Source organism: Spermophilus citellus (genome assembly GCF_964194105.1).
Source record: "Spermophilus citellus genome assembly, chromosome: 11".
Classification (NCBI taxonomy): Eukaryota; Metazoa; Chordata; class Mammalia; order Rodentia; family Sciuridae; genus Spermophilus; species Spermophilus citellus.
In genome coordinates, this window is record NC_138192.1 from 121,080,595 (window position 1) to 121,100,298 (window position 19,704).

Below are 19,704 nucleotides of genomic sequence, written 5' to 3' on the forward strand. Positions count from 1 at the left end.
TGCCATATGGCCGCACTTCAATTTGTAAAGGGTAGTTTAAAAGTTCATAAAGTACTGAAATCTTGAGGGGAAAAAAAAGAGATTAACATTAGAATTTTTACTACTGTCTTGCATAGCAGCTGCTGCAGTTGAAGAAATTTATGACTGCAGTAGCTTCTACAGTGTTGAAAGGAACCCATAAAAGGGTCTTAACTTTACATGACACCAGACACTAGCATTAATCAAAATTGGGATAGTCTCTTATCAACAGAGCAAGTGTATCACCAAAGTTATATCCAAGTTAAAGATAAGTCTTTATCTCCATGGCCTTGGGTAAAACACAGTTCTTCCATAAACCTCCATTGCTTAATTTCTTTCAAGTTCATTTTCAGCACAGAATGCTACGATTCTATGACCTGTTTGAAGAATTTTTTTATTTTCTCTGTATAACCATCAGTGTTGATATTTTAATTCTGGAATCTGTCTTCTCTTTACTTGGAAGGTAGGAGGTGCAAGTAGATCTGATCAAAATTAGTCACTGCCTGGGAACAAAGAAACAACCAGATGTGTAGCCCAGTCTGCCCAGCCAGAGTTCTTAAACTGAGACTTTATAACCAAAGGCAACCCTCAGAATGGTTTAATGCACATACCATATGCATAAGCGTATAACCAAAATTTACCAAGCATTCAAATTAAGCATATACAACTCATTACAAATCTCTTATACAACCATATCTACAAATAAACTGTGCATATGTGAGTTTCATTTAGATTACCCATACTTCCCCCCGACTGGGAATTAGAAACAGAGTTGATACGGGTCTTTGTTCGGCTCTGCCGTACTCACAGGAGTCTGGCTCTACTGAATGTCAGGTTCAGTCACGGAGCACTTCATGCTCAAGACACAGCAAAACTGTTTCTTTCCAGGCAGTTAGTGAATGTGTGAGTTTGGAGGAGCACAAACAGCAATAAAGTGGACATGACCTCTCATCTATAAAATATTTGCCACTAAAGACACAGGTAACTCTCATAGACCCAAATTACCAAATAATGCAGAATGTTCTGAACTGTGATGGGCACAGCTAATGTCACACACCCTGTGCACCCCATCCAGGCTCTGGCTTTCTTTCCAATGAAAATTAGTGTAATGAATGCCACCAGCACCCTAACCGTACCCCACAGCCCATCCTGGAGGTCACCTGTGGGTTGGTGCAATTTCCTGAATATGCCAACAGCTCCTTACCTACAGCACTCTTGTCCTTCTATCAGGGAGCTTTGTGCCACCGAGGTGAGTGCTCAGGGCAGGCCAAATAGGCCTAGAGTTAACACCTCGTTAAGAGAAAAAACCCCCTCATGACCAGTGGTGATGGACCAACACCCCAGTCTTCACACCCCATTAGGTGGTAATCCTGAGGCCCTTCTCCACTGTCAGCTCCAGGATGCCCCAGGCACTGGATCTCTTTCCCACAGTAGCAGCCACAGTCATGAGCATCCTCTCTTTCTTTTCTCCCTTTCCAACTCCCTCCCCATCTTCCTGAGATCATCTTTGTAATTAACTTAAGATACCCAAATCTTTGTCTCAGAAATGCTTTGGGTCAGCTCAATATAAGCAAAGAGCAATGATAAAACTCAAATTGATCAGGAACTTAGAATTTAAGCCAAGGGGTAGGAGGAGGAGAAGGTGTCTTATCCCAGGAACTGGCTGCTGAGTTAGGACAGGTCAGATGGGCTGCTGGTAAATATCAGGAATGAAGCATGTCAAACACAGATGTGACAAGTAACAGAGATAGACCTACCTCCAGCTTTTCAGGTGATCAAGGATCAAGACTGAGAGGTTTAGAAGTTGACCAGTTCCGAGCAGATGGTCCAGGCAGGAAGAAGCTGGAGGCAGGTAGGACTCTTGATCTCCCACATCTCCCAGGTAGTCAGTACTTCCCATCCATTGGGAAATCACGTTTTCTTTCAAATATAAACACCTGGGGCAGATGAATTTCAGCATGTCTTAAGTTAATGGCACTGCCAGGAAATTACAGTAGAATCTCACTGAAAGTGGGATCATGAAACTGGGTTTCCCCCAGAAAGTCAAGTTGCACTAGAGAAACTTGGTATCTGAGTCTACATTGTCAATAAGGTGAAATCAAGCTTCATGAGAACCTCCTATCCAATAAGGTAAGGGGCAGACCTAGGAACTGGATCTTCTGATTTCCTAAAATACTTTGTTAACTTACGAAAACACACCTGCCACTCTGCTTTAAAATCAAAACATGCAAATCTGTTATATTTTAGGTACATGGATCCCCATCTGATGATTGAATGAAATGAGATGAACTTAAATGTTTAAAATATAATGAAGAACAAGACCACCAACGTTCTTTTTCCAATCTCTTCATTGACACACAAACAAAAATTCAGCTTTTACTGTGAAAAGACTGCTCATACTTTTGTTGTTGTTGAGTTTAGGAAATCATAAAATGAAAATACTAATTCCACAAGGGTAGAATCAACACATCAATTCTGCCGATTACATCATGGATTTCTTCCATCTTCCCAAGACTAGCATTCTTTCTATTGAGTTTGATGTGCCAGGTCCCAAGATTGGGAATTGCATCAAGACAAATATTTTTTAAATAAAGTAAGTATTGTTGGTTTCAAGTATGATTGTCTCAAATATAAACAACTACGCAAATTCAAAACATGTTGGATGAAATGGTAGAAGAAAAACAGAGGAGGAAGCAAAGTAAAAATAGAAGCCATATACATAAGGGCATGGCATAGCGGATGGAGCAGAGGATTTATTCTGGAATTATATGAAGCTAGTGAAAAAGATATCATTTGGAACATAGTGTTGTGCAATTCTAGTCACCGTAAGAGGCAATCAGAATGTTTCAAGGGGGCTGAAATGTTTGAAACATGAGGACAAGTATTGGCCCATTCAATACCTTAGAGAAAAGAAAACTATGGGAAAATTTTTTCCAAGAGTATATGCATGAGCCAAATTCTTCACTCACATACTTGTACATGGGACCTAATTCTGCACTCGGATATTTGTGGCAACTATGCATTCTGCAGACTTAGTGTTTGTGTGAAACAGGAGTTAAGCATATGGCAAACTTTAGCTTGCATGGAAATGTAGCTTCTGTTAGCATTAAACTGCTCATTAGTATGCAATGGAACTTTTTAAAAGGAAAACAACATTAATGACTAGGAGCCATTTGTAAGCTATTTTAAAAGTTGGAATTCAAAATAAGATTGAGGAGCATAAAGCAAATGTGGGCATGATCTCCCATCTCATCCATGAAGTTCCTCTGCTAGAGATGGTGCAGCCAGCCCAGTTCAATCTAATAATGTGTAAACCCAACTTAGCATCCTGAGTTTTGTTGCTGAGAGGCACAGCAGAGATATGGGGAGATCCAATGACTCACAGCCTTATGGTATCAGCTACCTTCCAGGTGGAGAGACAAGAGATGCCCCCAGGGTGGTGGTACTATTGATCTTCCACACCTCCCAGGTAGTCAGTACTTCCCATCCATTCTGAAATCATGTTTTCTTTCTCATGTTCACACGGTCACAATCTCCAAACTACAGAGCAGAGAAATAAGTTATAGGTTTAATATTCAAAAGGCTTTGAAAATAAAGCAAATCACTTCCATGAACAAAATGAGAAGCCCTGTGTGTTCAACATCATAATTTATTAAATAGGTGGATAATCCAGGCCACTGCACATCCATGACCTCATTCTTCATGTGTTTCAGCATATTTGACATTAACCTATAAAAACGCAGGTATTTGCTGTGGGAATACCTTGGATCTCTGGGTCTATTCTTCCTAGGCAAAAGTCTGATTTGATAACTTTGCAGTAGGCCACATGGGTGGAACAGAAAAACTTATAAGATAAAAGTGGTTTCCTTTAGCCCAATCTGTCTGGGATGGTATGGAAAATTATAATAAAACAACAAAAATATTTTAAAAGAGAGAGAGAGAGAAGTAGATTCGAAATGAAAACTAAGGCTACAACTGAAATAAATTAAGGACTGAGGTCTTTGGCTGTCTTTATTTTGTTTGTTTGTTTTTAACAACAAAAAATAAGAGCATGGAACACGATGCTATTCAGCAGAGACATACCCCACACAAAGAGGACCAGGGGAGTCGCAGCCTTGGCTGAGACCTTGGATGGTTGTAAGAGGACAGAGTGTGAAATCAGAACAGAAGTCCAGCTTGAGATGCTTACATAGCAGTAAACAGGGGAAAGACATTGTCCACTGGAGGACAATAAAACAAAACCCTCTTAATTTCAGAAACTAAAGCAGGAACACATCTATACCAAGAACATGGTTGACAGAACCCCATAGCCAGAGGGGAAAACTTACCAAAGGAGTGCTAAGCTGCTACACAAGCCACAGAAAGGCTGGATTATTTACTCAAGAGAAGGAGCTGAAGAGGGTCTACGGAAAAGGCAGTGGGAACAAAGAAACTCAGTCATTGGACATGCCAAGAGAAATAAGTGGTAGCAACAACATTTTGAAACCCTAATTTAGGGGAGAAAGAAGAAAATTATCAGTCCCAGCCAAGAAAAATAAAAGCTCCACATATCTTCAGCGATTGGATTTTTGCATTCCTAAATGCATGTCTGTGGTCTGTGATTCCCAAGTCATTTGGTGAGCATGAAAACTGACCTCCTTCAACTTCTCACTAAGCCACTTTCCTCCTACCGAATGTGGGTGAGGTATTTACTACGGTGACCCAGCTGGTGCACTCAATCACACGTCGGTATCATCATCCACTGGGAGGCTCTGAAAGCTCTCTGGTGGCCCAGTGGGCATTCTCCCTGTTGTAAATAAGCCTTCCTATGGATCCTGAGGAAGGGAAAGTACTAGAGAAGGAAGCAAAAAGTCTGTCTGATTTTTTTACTTTTATCATAACAGCAAACAGCCTGAAAATGAAATGAGAGCCTCAAAGAGTATATATGTCAACTTTATCTAAGGTGTTTCATTTCAGTGATTAATATTTAAAAAGAATGCAGCAAACCTGATTAAAAGTTAACAAGTGTCAGTGCTGGATGGTAGAGACATGGATATCTTTCAAAGTATTATTCTCTGTATTTTGCTAAATACTGAAAAATTTTAAAGAAAAATTAGTTAAAATTTTCTAAAAGACTACAGAAACTATATGGTGCAAAGTTTAACAAAGAATATTTGCAGTCTATACTAGCAAGATTCACAAAGTTTGGAAGAGAAATAGACAGAATGTCAGAATTATCTGTTCTAGGATACTTAAGGGTTTTGACATCAGCTGAAAATTGCCATCATGGGAGGGTAGTTTCTATAAAATACTGGCCTTGTGCATGGCTCACCTCAGGCCAAGTAAAAGTAAGAATCAATAAGTGTAGGATCCAGGTAACTGTAGTTTTCAAAAGCTTCTCCAATAGTTCCAATGTGTAGCCAGAGTTGAGAACGTTATCCTCTGTTAACCTGAGATGAAATCAAGGAGATAAATGGAAAAAACACTGGAGCATAAACCAGAAGACACAAATTCTAGACCCAATTTTGTTAACAGCTGAGTAACTTCACTTTATCTCTTCGGAATCCACTCCCTTTTTCTGGAAAATGAAAGTATTATTCTTGTGGGGGAGGGCAGGCTCTGATCCTTGATCCTTGTTCCAAAATTCTATTCGTTAAATATAAAAAGAAGAAAACGATTCAGCCTTGGTGTATTAATTGGACGTGTTTCCTACAACCGTGTTTTAATAGAACAATAGAGTATGAGCTCTATTGAACTTGGATGAACTTGGATTCTGCTTTCTTAATTTATCAAGGAATCCAACCTATGGTTTATTCAGAAGGCTTCTTTAAAACCGCTATAGGAAGAGAAAATTCCACCTTTTCATGATCATGAACCAATAAGATGCACAGCCACGTGTAAATGTGCCCACTGGGGAGAGTGTGCTCTGTTAGATGAAGATGGAGCTTGCATTTTCAAATGTCAACAGTAAAGGGTTACATTGATAAAGCAGCTACTGCCTCAGCAAATGACCTGGGACACAGCCTTTGTATACAGTCCTCAACAAGCCACCCACTCTGCTCCCTCACTTCCCAACCTCCTACCTCCACTTCAAGTCCACCACCTCCTAGAAGATGACCAGCTCACCCTATGTCCCTGCATGGAACTTAAAGCACATGAGCAGAGCTGCCTGCAGCAAATTGGTCAGTTCCATTGGATGAAAAGGAGAACACTTTGATTCACTTTTTCTTTAAAGACCTTAAATGTGGTAAAAAGGCATAGCGTGCTCTCTCCCCGCCCCCCCTCTTTGCAGGCTAGTAATTCAAAGGGTGAAAAAAAAAGAACCCAAGGATCACATACAAGTCAACAATTTGGTGTCCTGTGATGTGATCTGGAACAAATATATTAGCAGCAATTGGTTAAGAAAGAGCAAGTGGAGCCCCAAGAACCAGAACTAGACAATGAAGGAGCGAGAGGGCATGGATAGTCCAACGGCCTGGCTCCTAAAGTGGATGATATGCCTAACAGTCCTCTACAGATCAGAAGCAATCATTCCTTCAGTTCTGCAGAAATAAAATAAGGCTTGTCCTACAGGGCCAAGAGAACCAGGCAGAGGTTCACAATCAGGATTCGTGAATAAGGGAACCTGAGAAAAATCTGTATACCTGGTAGGACTCAAGCAAAAGCTAGCCAGGAGCCAGCTACAAGCCCAGAATCATGGAGGAAGAGCCGGTCCAGTGGGAAGCAGCCAGTCAGATTCCCTGGGTGTAGATTTAAAGCCACAACTTTCTCTCCTACCAAGATGGGAACTAGAGCCTAGATCTTAGCTGACAGAATGGGTTGAGTAGTCTCCTCTGAAAGCAGGACAATAGAGGGGCAGCCAACCAACTGAGATATTACCAAAAGCAACTGAGAATAAACTTTAGTGATTTTTTTCTATTTTGAGGGGAAAAAATGAGAAAAATTAAAATTGAGCCAATATATAGCAAAAGTAACCATAACTGTGAACCATAAGAGTGTCATTTAACAGATGTTGACAAAAGTGAGACAGAGAACATGGAAAAATCCAAAGGATTAGAAAGAATGAAAGGTATGGAGACAGCAGAAAGAGAGACAACTCTGGAGGAAAGGAGGAACAGGGAAGAGAGGGACCAACATGTCTCACCATGCAACTGAGTCCCTGGAACAACTAGTCACAACTAGTCCTTCTGACTTCTGTTATAATGTTTTTGTTTCTACCTGTCCCACTGAGCGAGCAAAAAAACACTTTTGGGTAGGGGGATATCTCCACTAGAATTCTTCTCCTTGTTACCCTCCCTACTACACTGCAAGCCGGTAGTTCCCACCCATACTTCTATAATTAGTCTCTACCATTGGGCTTACTTTTCCTTCTCCTTCACTCCTCCATCCTTCTGCCCAGTCATAACCCAGTCTATCTTACTGCAATAGGGCCTCATGTGTCCCCTTGGCTTTACCAGCTCCAGTGTTCCCAGGAAAATCTAGGCTCATCAGGGCAGCCCTGACAGAGGCCATCTCTCCATCACACCACCTTGGGAGGTGTCTCTGTTACAGATGATGAACCCATCTCTTTGGCTAAACGATTGTAGGACTGCCTGCCACCCAAACTACACATAGGAAGGACACTTTCTTTGACCTACAATTTAGAAAACAATCTTCTACCAGTTGTTTTATATTTACATCTTCCAATTACGTGGGAGAAATTTTGCAACGAATTACTACTGGCTTTTGCATTGTTAGGGATTGCAACACTTCTGGCTTTGAGAAAGCAAAAGCATGTGGTTTTCAACAAGAAGATTTATTGTGGAAACCCTGCTTATGCTCTCAAAGAAGGATAAAGAGGAGACAAAGCAAGGACTCTTGGGCCACAACCAGCTGCAATTTCTCTTCAACTGTCAATATCCGGATGTAGATATAGAATTGATGGGCATTGAGGATAGATGGTCCTTTCATGACCCTTTTAACAGCTTATGAAGCCCTTGTCTTTGCACCTTAACATGTCCCAGTAATTCTTTCACCAAGTTCAGAATCTATTATGTTAAGGTCAGAAAGTTGATAAACTCTCCATATGTCTTTATTATTATATGGGTTTTAATGCTATATAATAGGTTTGGGTAGTATGAGGGGTGAGAAGTGCCGCCTGTTGGTACTCAGAACACATTTAAACTTTTTATATTGATTCTTACAGGAATACATTTATTCTCATAAACTCATTCTGCACAAGGCTATTTCCATAGATGCAGCATGACAGACCTTCATCACCCTGAGTAATGATCTGTCCCCCTTTTCCCCTTTTCTGTGAACAAGCCATCCTTCCTCAAGAGAACACTGTGAAAATCTGCTCAGGTTCAGATAGCATCGTTACTGACCCCTTCTTAGTAGGGATTAAGCATGTTAACCTTTAACCCCGAGTGCTTTCTCCCCAGAACAGAGGAGCCTTCTCTTGTGAGGAAGAGGAAGTTTCCCTTCCTTACTGAGTGTACTCAGCAGTCTCAAAAAGAAAGAAGGATTTTTCTTCTTCTACAACCCCATAGTAGTTCATCTCTAGACATTTATCACGTGAAAAAAAAAAATGGCATTGGTTGAATCCCACAGATACTTTGTTTAAAAAAAAAAAAAAAAGCTGAAAGAGACAAAATAGAATTGAGCTGTATTTCAATCCAGTTTTAAAATTTCCTCATCTTAAACATCTTTCTAGGTTCCATAAAATCTGGAAGTCATAAAGAAAGATTAAAGGATCAAGAGGAAAAACAAATATGTGAATAGGAACATAGATGTAGATATATAGGTATAGTGCTCAAAGGCAAATGAGTAGCAGAAAAAGACAAAATCTCTCATCAGGTACATAGGATTGTATTGAATCAATAAGAAAAAAAGATGAATATTCCTATAGAAAAATCAGTAAGTGCACAGAAAAATAAAAGCAGCTGAAAATATATGAAAGATGCTTAATTCCACATACGATTAAATAATGCAAATCAGAACAATGATGTTATTTTGTTTTTAATTTGTAAATGAGTTTTTTTAATATTGAAAAGTTGGGTTAAAATCTGATATGTCTGATGGTATGACAGAGACAGGTTTTCTCACTGATTGCTGGTGAACATGTCAAATGGTTCAACGGTTTTGGAAGACAATTTGGCAATATCTATCAAAAATTTAAATATACAATTCATTTGACCCAACAAATCCAATGGATATGGTCTCTTCAATAAACAGATAAATGAACAACAAAAAAACTAGAAACAATAGTTATTTACTCCAAAAAATTATCATACCTTCACACATCAGAAATCTGAGCAGGTTTTAAAGATATGAATTTGATTTATACAGTTGTTTTAGCATAATCTCCTAAAGGAGAGAAAAGCAAGATGCAAGAAATATATATTCTCACTGTGGGTGTGGCTCAGTGGTAGAGCATGTGCTTATCATAGGTGAGGCTCCAGGTTCAATCCCAGCAGCACAAGGGAAAAGGAGGGGAAGGAGAATTAGGGGGAAAAAAAGGGGAGGGGAGGGGAAGAGGGGAAGGGGGAGGGGAGGAGGGGGAGGGGAGAAGGGGGAGGAAGGGGAAAGGGAGGATGGAGAAGACAGGAGGTAAAGAATATTCTACAATACCATTTGTTGAAACAGAAAATTATAGAGGAAATACAGGTATATCTATATAGCTTTTATTGAATTAGGACTCTATGGATATACATGGTAATTGGGTTCATCCTAGCCAACTCATACATGCATGGAAATCAATTTTAGTTCATGACCCTCCCCCCTTTTCTCTCGCCCTTTTCCCTCCCACCCTCCCTCTCCTCTCCCCTTCTCCTTCCTCTACTAGACTTCCTTTCACTCGTCTATTAATTTGTTCTTTTTATACATATAGTTTGGTACAGACAGACATAGACGCGTTGTACACATACTCACATTTCACATGCCACTTGGGTGAAACTTTTCAGAAAGAATAAGTGAGAAACAGTTAAGAGTGTTTCAGAGCTCAGTTCTTTACACCGAAGCCGCGACATCTTCCCTTGGTGTTTGGTAAGATTTTAGTAAAGGAGGGCTTTCCTCGGCTTTTTAGTTAAGTTTATCATTCCGTGAGCCCAGGGAGTTGGCTAGAAATTCCCCCCAACACTTTTGTCCCCTCTGCTCATTGCCTGGAAAGGAACCACTGTGGTTTTCACAAGCTGTCTTTCAGATGGTCCCTTTTTGAGACTCATTTCTGCAGTGACCAACTCTTGGTAGATGGTGCAGTCCATTTGTATGAGTATCACCCAGTAAGTCTGACACCCCAGCAGCCATTGCTGTAGTGACAGGCAGTGAGGGAGGCTATGCCAGTGACCTGGGAGTGGACAGCGGGAGTAACAGCATTAACTGCCACGTGTGTGCACAACCTTGTCAGGCCAGGGCAGAGGAGGGCCAAAACTAGATGCCATCATTCTCTGGCATTAATAATTTGAATCCCCAACTCTGAGAGTAGGGGCTGAAGGTAAGTGGGCCACAGAAGCTGTCTCGTGAGCATTTGGAAGTTCTTCAATGAACAGGAATCATTTTCCGTATGCATATGTATATATGCATATATATTAATTTACATATATTACTATGCACATTTTCTTTAAAAAGTATTTTTATATCATGCTCCATCATTATTTTCAGCTCTAGAGTTTGTTAATTTTCCATTCAATGGTGTGGGAAAATAATAACAGTTGTTATGTGCATTTTAATTTATGCCCCATAAAAACAATAATAGATAAAGAATTCTCCAAATGGGAATGGTGATGACTGAATCAAAATTTTTTTTAAAGAGGATTGCTTTCCAAAGAGTTTGCAGAGAAACATTCCTTAAAGGACTGAAGATTTTACACAGCATTAATTTCATTGCACAAGGCTATTTTGGGTGCACACTGTCAACAGATCCTAGTGGCTAGTTTATTTCAAATGCACAGTTAGCATACTTCACATACTAGGAAATAATGCCAAGAGAAATCATAACCAAGTCCACAGCCTTAAGTCTTGGTACCCAGGACTTGAAGAACTTAAGTTAGAAAGCAGATGCTGTATGGTACGTACATCATTCCAAGAGTCTGGAATTCCAGGGTCTTTCCTCAGCCTTGTCCCCAACCTCCTGTGAGAACAAAGCTGTCCCAGTTAAACACTCCAGGCCTCATCTGGACCATAAAAGAAATCGGTCTGGTGACTTTAGGGGTCCCTTCCAGTCTTCTACTTTTGTGAAGGTGGCCAGGGATGCTCTTACTTAACCCCATTTTCCAATAATCTTTGTTTCAGAAAACTGTCATTCACTCCTCAAGCAATTAAATTCATTTACTGTGAAAAACAGTTTCCAAGGAAGAGATTATTTTAATTTGATCCAATACAAGGCACCTGACCCAGTCATTTAAACACCCCCTTCGGGTCATTCCAGCCTCCGTCAGGGGCAGCATCCAAACTTGTGTGGTTTTACCTCTTTCCCTGAATCTCTCTGAGAGGAGGATGCAGAACGGCTTGTCTCAGTTGTTTTTAAGACTCGTGGGTGCTGAGGTGCGACTGGTACTGTGGGCTTTGTGGCTGAGGTATTGGTATGTGTGGGATCCACAGTTCTGACCTCTGCCTAAGGGGCTATAGTATGGGGAGAGGGCCACTTGGCTCATGCCAGGGCTCTGGCCACTGTCAGGCCAATCAGTGCCTTTGTCTCCCATTCCCACACAATCTCTGGCCCCTCCCACAGGTACTATTGGATGATTGACAGTAGCACATTACTCTCAGATTATTTCCACTTGTAATCAGTTACTTCTGAAGCCCTTTAAAGTTCTGAGGTTGAGCCCTGAGTGGATCCCGTGGAGGAAGAGAACTGTCTGGGACCTCGACATCTGACCTACTTGCTCTGCCTCTGTCCTTCTCATTATTAATAATTTCCAGTGGCCAGAGACAGGGTTTCTGTCCTTTGCTTCTGTTATGCCTTCCTTTCCTTCTGCCCTAAGGAGACACATATCAGGCCTAGACCTCACACGTGAGGGCAGAAAAAGGGCATCTGTGCTAGACTAGGGAAGAACCCAAGCAGTGGGTCTCTGATCCACCAATGTCCCCCAGGCTTGCTCCTGGTATGGTAACAAGATTTAAAAGAATTTAGAAAATATTTTCTCTCCAGACAAAGCTTGGATTTCAAGATTATTGGCCACTAAAAAATCCAATTTGTATCTTTGTCTTTGCATTCCTCTGCAGCATTCCTAATCCTCCCTAAAGGCAAATAAATGGGCACCTCTGAAAGCAGGAAAAGGAAATGCAAGAGGTAAGTGCATTAATGTTTTCATAAAATATTTTTCCTATTACATTAGCAATATGCTATGAGACACCAGAGGAAAAAGAAACAGGAAAGAAAGAAAAAATCAAGTAATACAGCTCACATCCTGGGAAAGTCAACTCCACCTTAACTGAGAGATCTGGGAAAATCTTTTTGTCTTCTCTCGGGATCCAACCATAGCACACATACAGGTAAAACCATTAATTTGCATAAACAATAAGAAAACAAACTGCCTGATTAAAAAGTGGACTAAAGACTTTAATAGACACTTCATAAAAAAACACTGACACAAAGCAAATAAGTAAGAAAAGACACACCACATCATATGCCATCAGGGAAATGCAAATTTAAATAACAATAAGATAAACACTTCAGATCTATTAGAATAATCAAAATCCAAAATACTGGAAACACCAAATGCTGCCAAGAATGCAGATCAGTGGGGATTCTCATTCATTGATGGTGGGAACACAAAATAGTATAACCACTTTGGAGGATAGTTTGGTGGTTTTCTAAAAAACTGAACAGACTCTTACCATAAGATTCAGCAATCATGATCCTTGGAATTTATCCAATGGAGTAAGAAAAAATATATACCTGCACATGAGCATTCATGGCAGGTTTATTCCTAATTGCCAAAACCTTGGAAGCAACCAATATGTTCTTCAATAGATGAATAGATACTTAAATTGTGCTATATCCAGACGGTAGAATAGTACTCAATGCTCAAAGAAATAAGATAATTAAACCACGAAAAGATATGGAGAAAACTGTAATGCAGATTACTAAGAAGAAAAAAAAGCCCGTCCCATCTGAAAAGTCTGTTTACTTTATGGTTCAACTATGCGACAAAAGATCAAGATCAAATGGTTTCCAGGTCTTAGGGGGAAAGGAGAGATGAATAAACAGAATACAGAGGGTTTTTAAAGCAGTAAAAAATGATGGATATGTAACATTACATATTTGTCCAAACCCATAGAATGTACATGAAGAATGAACCTTCATACCAACTGTGGCCTTGCAGTGATAAAATGTGTCACTTGCACAAAGGTATCACTGTGGCAGAGATATTTATAATGGGGGAAACTGTGCATAGGCATGGGGGCAGAGGGATATAGGAAATCTCTGTACTTTTCACTTAATTTTTGCTGTGAATCTAAAACTGCTCTTAAAAAAACCTTCTAATTTTTTTGAAAAAATATATATTAATTGGCATCCAGAGATCAAGGCACACTCTCTACATGTCTGAACACTTTCCATTTTTTGAAACTCTACCTATTATCATCTTGACCTAATTTCAGAAGTACCAATAATTTTAATGTAATTTACTGAAATGTAACATATATAGGAAAATGTGCACATGTCCTAAGTACAAGTCAATGAACTCTCGAAAAGCACACAAGCTTGGGTAACTAGCAACCAGATCAAGAAACAAGGTGAACAGCAACCAGAAGCCTCCTCACATCCTCTTCCAGGTACCAAATTCCTCTCCCACAAGGTAACTTCTAGCCTGATGTTTTGCACCACCAATTATTGCTACCTGTTTACAAACTTGATATTTGCAGGGTCCTATACTCTATGTACTCATTTATGTCTGGCTTCTTTTACTCAAAACTGTGAGAGTCATCCATGCCATTATAGGTACTTGAGTTCACTGATTCCCACTGTTGTAAATTGTCTTGTATGAATTAATTTATTTATTGATTCCACTTTAGACGGACATCTGTTTTGCTTCCAAGTTTGCTGCTACAAAACCTTTGGTTTACGTCTTTTGATAAAACTATGTACCTATTCCTATTAGGTTTATACCTAGAAACAGAATTGCTGGGACACAGGGGACATATATTTAGCTCTAATAGATTCTACAAACAGGTTTGTATAATCACAAAGGTGATTATGCAAATTTACACTCTTACCAGTGTGAGAATCCAGGTGACCCATAGCCTGATATTGTGTTTTTCTTTAAATCATTCTAGTGGGTAGGTAGTGATATTGCACTGATTTTTAATATGTGTTTATGAAAACGCTCTTTTGTGTGTGTGTGTGTATGTGTATCAAGTGATCACTCATCCATATTTCTGCATCATAGTGAGCATGTCTAAAAATACTGAATATCCTGATGTAAAAAAAAAAGAAATCCATTGTCTGAAAATTGCCTACTCTTTCTTCATATGGGTTTATACCAAGAAGCAGAATTGCTGGGGCACAGGGGACATATATTAGCTCTAATAGATTCTACAAACAGATTTGTATAATCACAAAGGTGATTATGCAAATTTACACTCTTTCCAGCGTGAGAGTCCAGGTGACCCATAGCTCATGTCATTTCCTCACTATAGCTGATCTCAGATTAAAACTAAAGTTTGGAAGGGGGTGTGTCTACCATTGGGGAGGGTGTGTCTACCAATGTGTAACACATCCACATGTTTCCATGGGTAAGAGGAGGTGCTTTGGAGCCAAACAGAACTAGGTCAGGGCCTGGGCTCTGGCATTTGTGACCTGATAGTTAACAAAACCCTCTTAACTTCAGTTTTCTCATCTTTTAAAGTGAATGAAATGAGTTTGCTATGGGATTTAAATGAGTTAATCAAGGTGAAGTCCTTCTGAGTATTATGACGGCTATTTCTGTCCCTCTACTCCCTCACTAACCTTAGCATTTGCTGTTGGGCCCTTTTCTAATTCTGTGACCTTTCTGCCTCAGTGCACACTGGCCTGACTTCCAGCTGCCCTTAGTTTGCTTTTTTTGGCCAGCAAAATCTGCTTTCCCCACTCATGCAGCGGGCCACGGTTGATGGGATTCATGGCTTCCCTAGGACCACTCCTCAACCAAGGATGCCATGAACTGCATCTACCTATTTGGGCCAAAATTATCTGCAATGGCATTTTCTGAGGTTACCAAGGTTCCACACTTGGTGTTCTGCCTTCAACATCCATGAGATCTTATCAAAGGTGATACACGTGATTCTACCTTTGGGAAAACCCCCACCCTCTCCTTTTCTCCTTGGGTTCCCCACATCCTTTAAACACTCCAAATGTAATTCTCTTATGGCAGAAGACTTTGTCCCATCTAACAGAGAGAGCCCTGGCTACTTTCGTGACACACACACACAAAAAAAAAAAAAGTGGGGGGGAATAGAAATGCCTCTTTTGTTAATGATGAACTAAAGTAAAAAATGAGTTTTTTATTTCTCCATCAGACAATTCTTTCCTGTGAACATAGCTTTGCTCATTATATCACAGCTCTGCTTCTTACCTAATGATGATGGTGAACCATGCAGAGATAGATGCTAATGTTTGCTGAAAAGAATTAAGGCATGGGAAACAAAATAAATGACAGACAGTTTGTGCCTACTCAACCTTTTTACCGGGTGAATAAAGCATGGCTTTTGGTTGCAACAGATTCTGATTATCTTTAAAAAAAAAAAAAAAAAAAAAAAAAAAAAAAAAAAAAAAAAAACATTTATTTTTTTAGTTGTATTTGGACACAGAACCTTTATTTTATTTATTTTTTATGTGGTGCCGAGGATCAAACTCAAGCCCTTGCACGTGCTAGGCAAGCTCTGTACTGCTGAGCCACAACCCCAGCCCCAGACTCTGATTATCTTAAGCAAAAAATATCTCTGAGAGGACAACATAAAGGATGCAAAATCATCCAAAGGCCAGAAGACTCAACCTAGAAAATAACAAAAACCAAATACTCAGCCACAGGAACCAGTCTTACAGCAAGAACTGTCTAATCTATACAATGTTCTATTGATGTGACCTTGACTCCTAAGCATGTCTTTGCTCCCTCAGAGCCCAAGCCCTCAGAGAAAAGGGCTAATTACGCAAGTTTAGGTCATTTGCATTCTTTTAACTTCACAGAGAGGGAAGCAGATTCCTCTCAGAAAAATTATACACAGGGAAGTTTCCCCCCATATGATGATGGGGATTTCAATCTAAAAGGGGAAGTTAAGTGATAAGTGTTCACCAGTGATTGGTTGTTGGTAAGTCACTTCTTTCACTGGTCTCTGTTTCATCATCTGCCAATGAGAAGGTTGAACTCAACAATATCGAAGATACCTTCCAGCCCTAAAATTCCTATTGCCTCCTGAGGCACTTTTTTTCTCTGACAGCTGGTTGTATTGTTAGGTAATAATTAGTAATGAGCAGTGGAATGAAATTCAATAACATAACAGGGTCACAGCCTTCCTTTAAATTGCCTTTAAGACTAGCAAATAATCAAGTAACTTGTAGAAAAACAACAGGTGTACTAACCCTGAGAAGAAACACATGGAAACAACGGGAACCAGTGAGGAAATACATCAAGAAGGAAAGATCAGTGGACGAACTTCTGACAAGGTCTGCTGAGATCATGGTAAAGTCGGGATTTATGGCCCGAGGTTTCTCAACGTATTTCAGAAGGAAAATTTTATTAGGAGTGGTGGTGCACTAAAATGCAGTTTGTCTGGTCCTTGATCCCAGCACCCACATTAACATAGGATTAGCTTATAGACAAAGGCCCCCTGAATGGGATGGTCACTGTGACAGTTCTGGAAAGAACAAGTTACAGTCAAAAACTCCCCTACCCAAAGAGAAGGAGGGCCCCAGTTCTGGTGAACATCAAGCAGTAATAGATTTGGAAGGAGCATTATGTTTCCTTTGCCATTCTCTGCTCAGAGAGGACCCACTCTGGAGAGAGACTGTTCTTTGCGTGAGCCTTACTTTACTTTTTATTTACATAAAATTCCCCTGGTTGACTTTTCATTGTCTGACTAAATGTTCTTTTCACTGGACACAAGAATCCAGGTTTGGACTTCAGCTCCCACTGGCCTGGGACAGCATCTCTTAAGGCCAGCAGGAGAGACTATGCAGATGGGCAGCATCTAACCAGAGGCAAAACACAAGGTGTCAAGAGAGACAAGCACTTCATGGGGAAAAACTGGTTGAGATTCCACTGATATTTCTCCCTGTATATCTGTGTATTCTCAAAAACTCTCATTTATTTTGCTTACTCACAAGGGGAAATGTTCCATTTTCTGCCTCCTTTCCAAATGGTTTCTGAAAGCTCCTTTTGTTCTTGGGTCTCTTCTATATTCCCAACATTTGTTTCTCTGAACCTAAGGAATTTTCCTGCACTTTTCTCTAAATTCCCCTCTTTATGGCCTTCGGCACTTGAATCACCCTCTAACCAAATTTAGAAAGCTCAGTATTTATTAAATGGCAACTTCATTCTTCCCAGTTGTTGATGTGCTTTCTCCTTTAAAGAGCTAAACTGATTCTTTAAAATCGATCGTTGCAGCTACTTTAGGCTTTCAGTCTCTTAAGCGTGTCATTTCAGCGTTTGTTTTGAATTCCTGTTTTATTCTAGATAGAAATTGCTTGGCCACCCCTCCCCCCAACCACCACCATTGACTAAAAATTACTGACTTCAAAGTTTCTGTCGTTTCTTTAGTAAGGGCTCTGTATCCACTTCTGCACGGCCCTGCCAGGCTCCCTGTCACTGTGACACAAGGAACAGGACAATCGCTCAGGGGAGACACTGCTTGCTCTCTCAGACCTGTTTCTAGCTCCTTCTCCAGTCTCACGTGAATGCTGTGTGTGTTCAGGTCCTGCATTCTTCTTTTTCATGGGGAATGCCGTTCTTTGAGCTTTAATTATGGTGTCTTGGATTCTTCAGCGGCTTTCATGCTCCTGAATTTTATACTTCCTCTTATTGCACCTTGTTCACCAGATTTCTTAATTCCCCAAAATTTACTTTCTTGAAATCTGATAGCTTTGTATAGCTCCATTGTTCAAAATTACATCTTATTATCCTCGATGTGAGTCATGTGGACACAGAGAACCTGTTGCCTGTGTGCCCTCTCCAAGTAGTGATTTTTAAATTTCGCCTGTATATTTATATATATATATATATATATTTGTGTGTTTTATATGTATGTATGTGTATATATGTATATGAATACATATACATTAATACACATATACATAAATATGTATGTGCAGGGGTGTGTTTGTGTGTGTGTAATTATTATCCCTTTCTAACAATTTAGAATGTCTAAAGGTCATCAAAATTCTAGCACACTATGAAACCAATTTTTATTATTTACAATCAAAATCATGTGCTAATTCTCACCCTTCAGTTAATTCCTCAATATAGTAAACACATTTGTTAGAAGGATCAGGCCAGAACTATCCATAGAAGCCAATCTTTGTTTTCAATAATCAGTAATCAATTTCTTAAAGACACATAGGTAGTCGAGAAATAAGGAAATATTGCCTCTGATCCACTCTCCAAATCAATGGAAAAGAATTAGGAAGGCTGCCAGGGCTCCCGATAACTGGACACATACATATGAAATGTACGAACATCTACCTTTGAAAACAAGTTACAGATAAATACAGAATTCGAACATGGAAGAATGAAGGTTAAAACCACTTCCTGGAACCCACTTAGTTCTTGGAATTGTTCTGGCTCTAATGCAGGGTTATTATCGTAAAAGTCGTCATGTACCGCAGCCCTGTACCGACTTCAAAGTGAAGTATCAACAAAGACGATCGCTCTCAGACATGAGAGAGAGTATCCTGATGGAAGCCAAGCAAATAACATGAATTCTGGTTGGTTTGAGTAGAAAGGGAACTAGTAATTGAGAAAAGGGGTTTAACCAAAAGGATTTGAGTCCATTTGATTAAAAGTATTTTTAAAAGTCTCACATAAGCATCCCTGAATATTAGAGTTTCTGAGGTTTATCCATCACTAGTCATTTTCCAATTAACTGTACATCCTAATACCCCCTGATCCCAGTTCAATGGCTTCAGTGACTGAGAATTTTGCTTCTTTTCAGAACAGATATTTAACACTGAAGCCTTAGGACTGTGATTATCGTCATTTTGTGGGCTGGAGTCTATGGTCCTACAGAGAAGTTTCATGCCTTCCAGGTCATCATTTTGGCCTTGGGCACGTCCATCAGGTAAGTGTGAGCACAACTCTGCAGGTCGACTGCCTGGACTCCCCTCAGAACCTGATAATTCATCCTCAGACTTACTCAGTGACACTCTTTAATTACAGTTACAAGCAGATATGTGAAATAATCATTATTAACTTCTGCATTCCCATCCATAATATAAACTGTTACACACACTATCCAACAAAGAAAATGAAAAGCTACAAAAGACACAATATGGATGAATCTCAAAAAGTAGGGTTTGGTCAAACACAAAATGAAGTATATTCTATCTAAAGGGAAGGGGGATGTGTTCATTTTTAAAGTCTAACATTTTTAAAAAAAGAAGAAAGGTTGAGGAAATACTCCAGATGAAAGTAAGCTAAAGAGATCTGACAAGAAAATACAACAACTGACCCTGTGTGGAGTCTGGCACCAGACGGGAACCCTGAAATATCTGAAAGGGGGAACATGCTATGAAGGGTATTGGATCAAGTAACA

The 19,704-nt window shown here is 39.8% G+C and overlaps 1 long non-coding RNA gene across 1 annotated transcript; it reads right to left on the reverse strand.

Annotated features, from left to right (window-relative positions):
* Nucleotides 1–408: 408 nt before the first annotated feature.
* On the reverse strand, nt 409–3,501 carry LOC308630762. The gene is made up of 3 exons (XR_014018024.1): nt 3,422–3,501; nt 1,776–1,955; nt 409–521 (listed from the first exon to the last, which is right to left on the reverse strand). It is a non-coding gene; the product is annotated as an uncharacterized lncRNA (long non-coding RNA).
* Between the last annotated feature and the right edge of the window lie 16,203 nt (nt 3,502–19,704).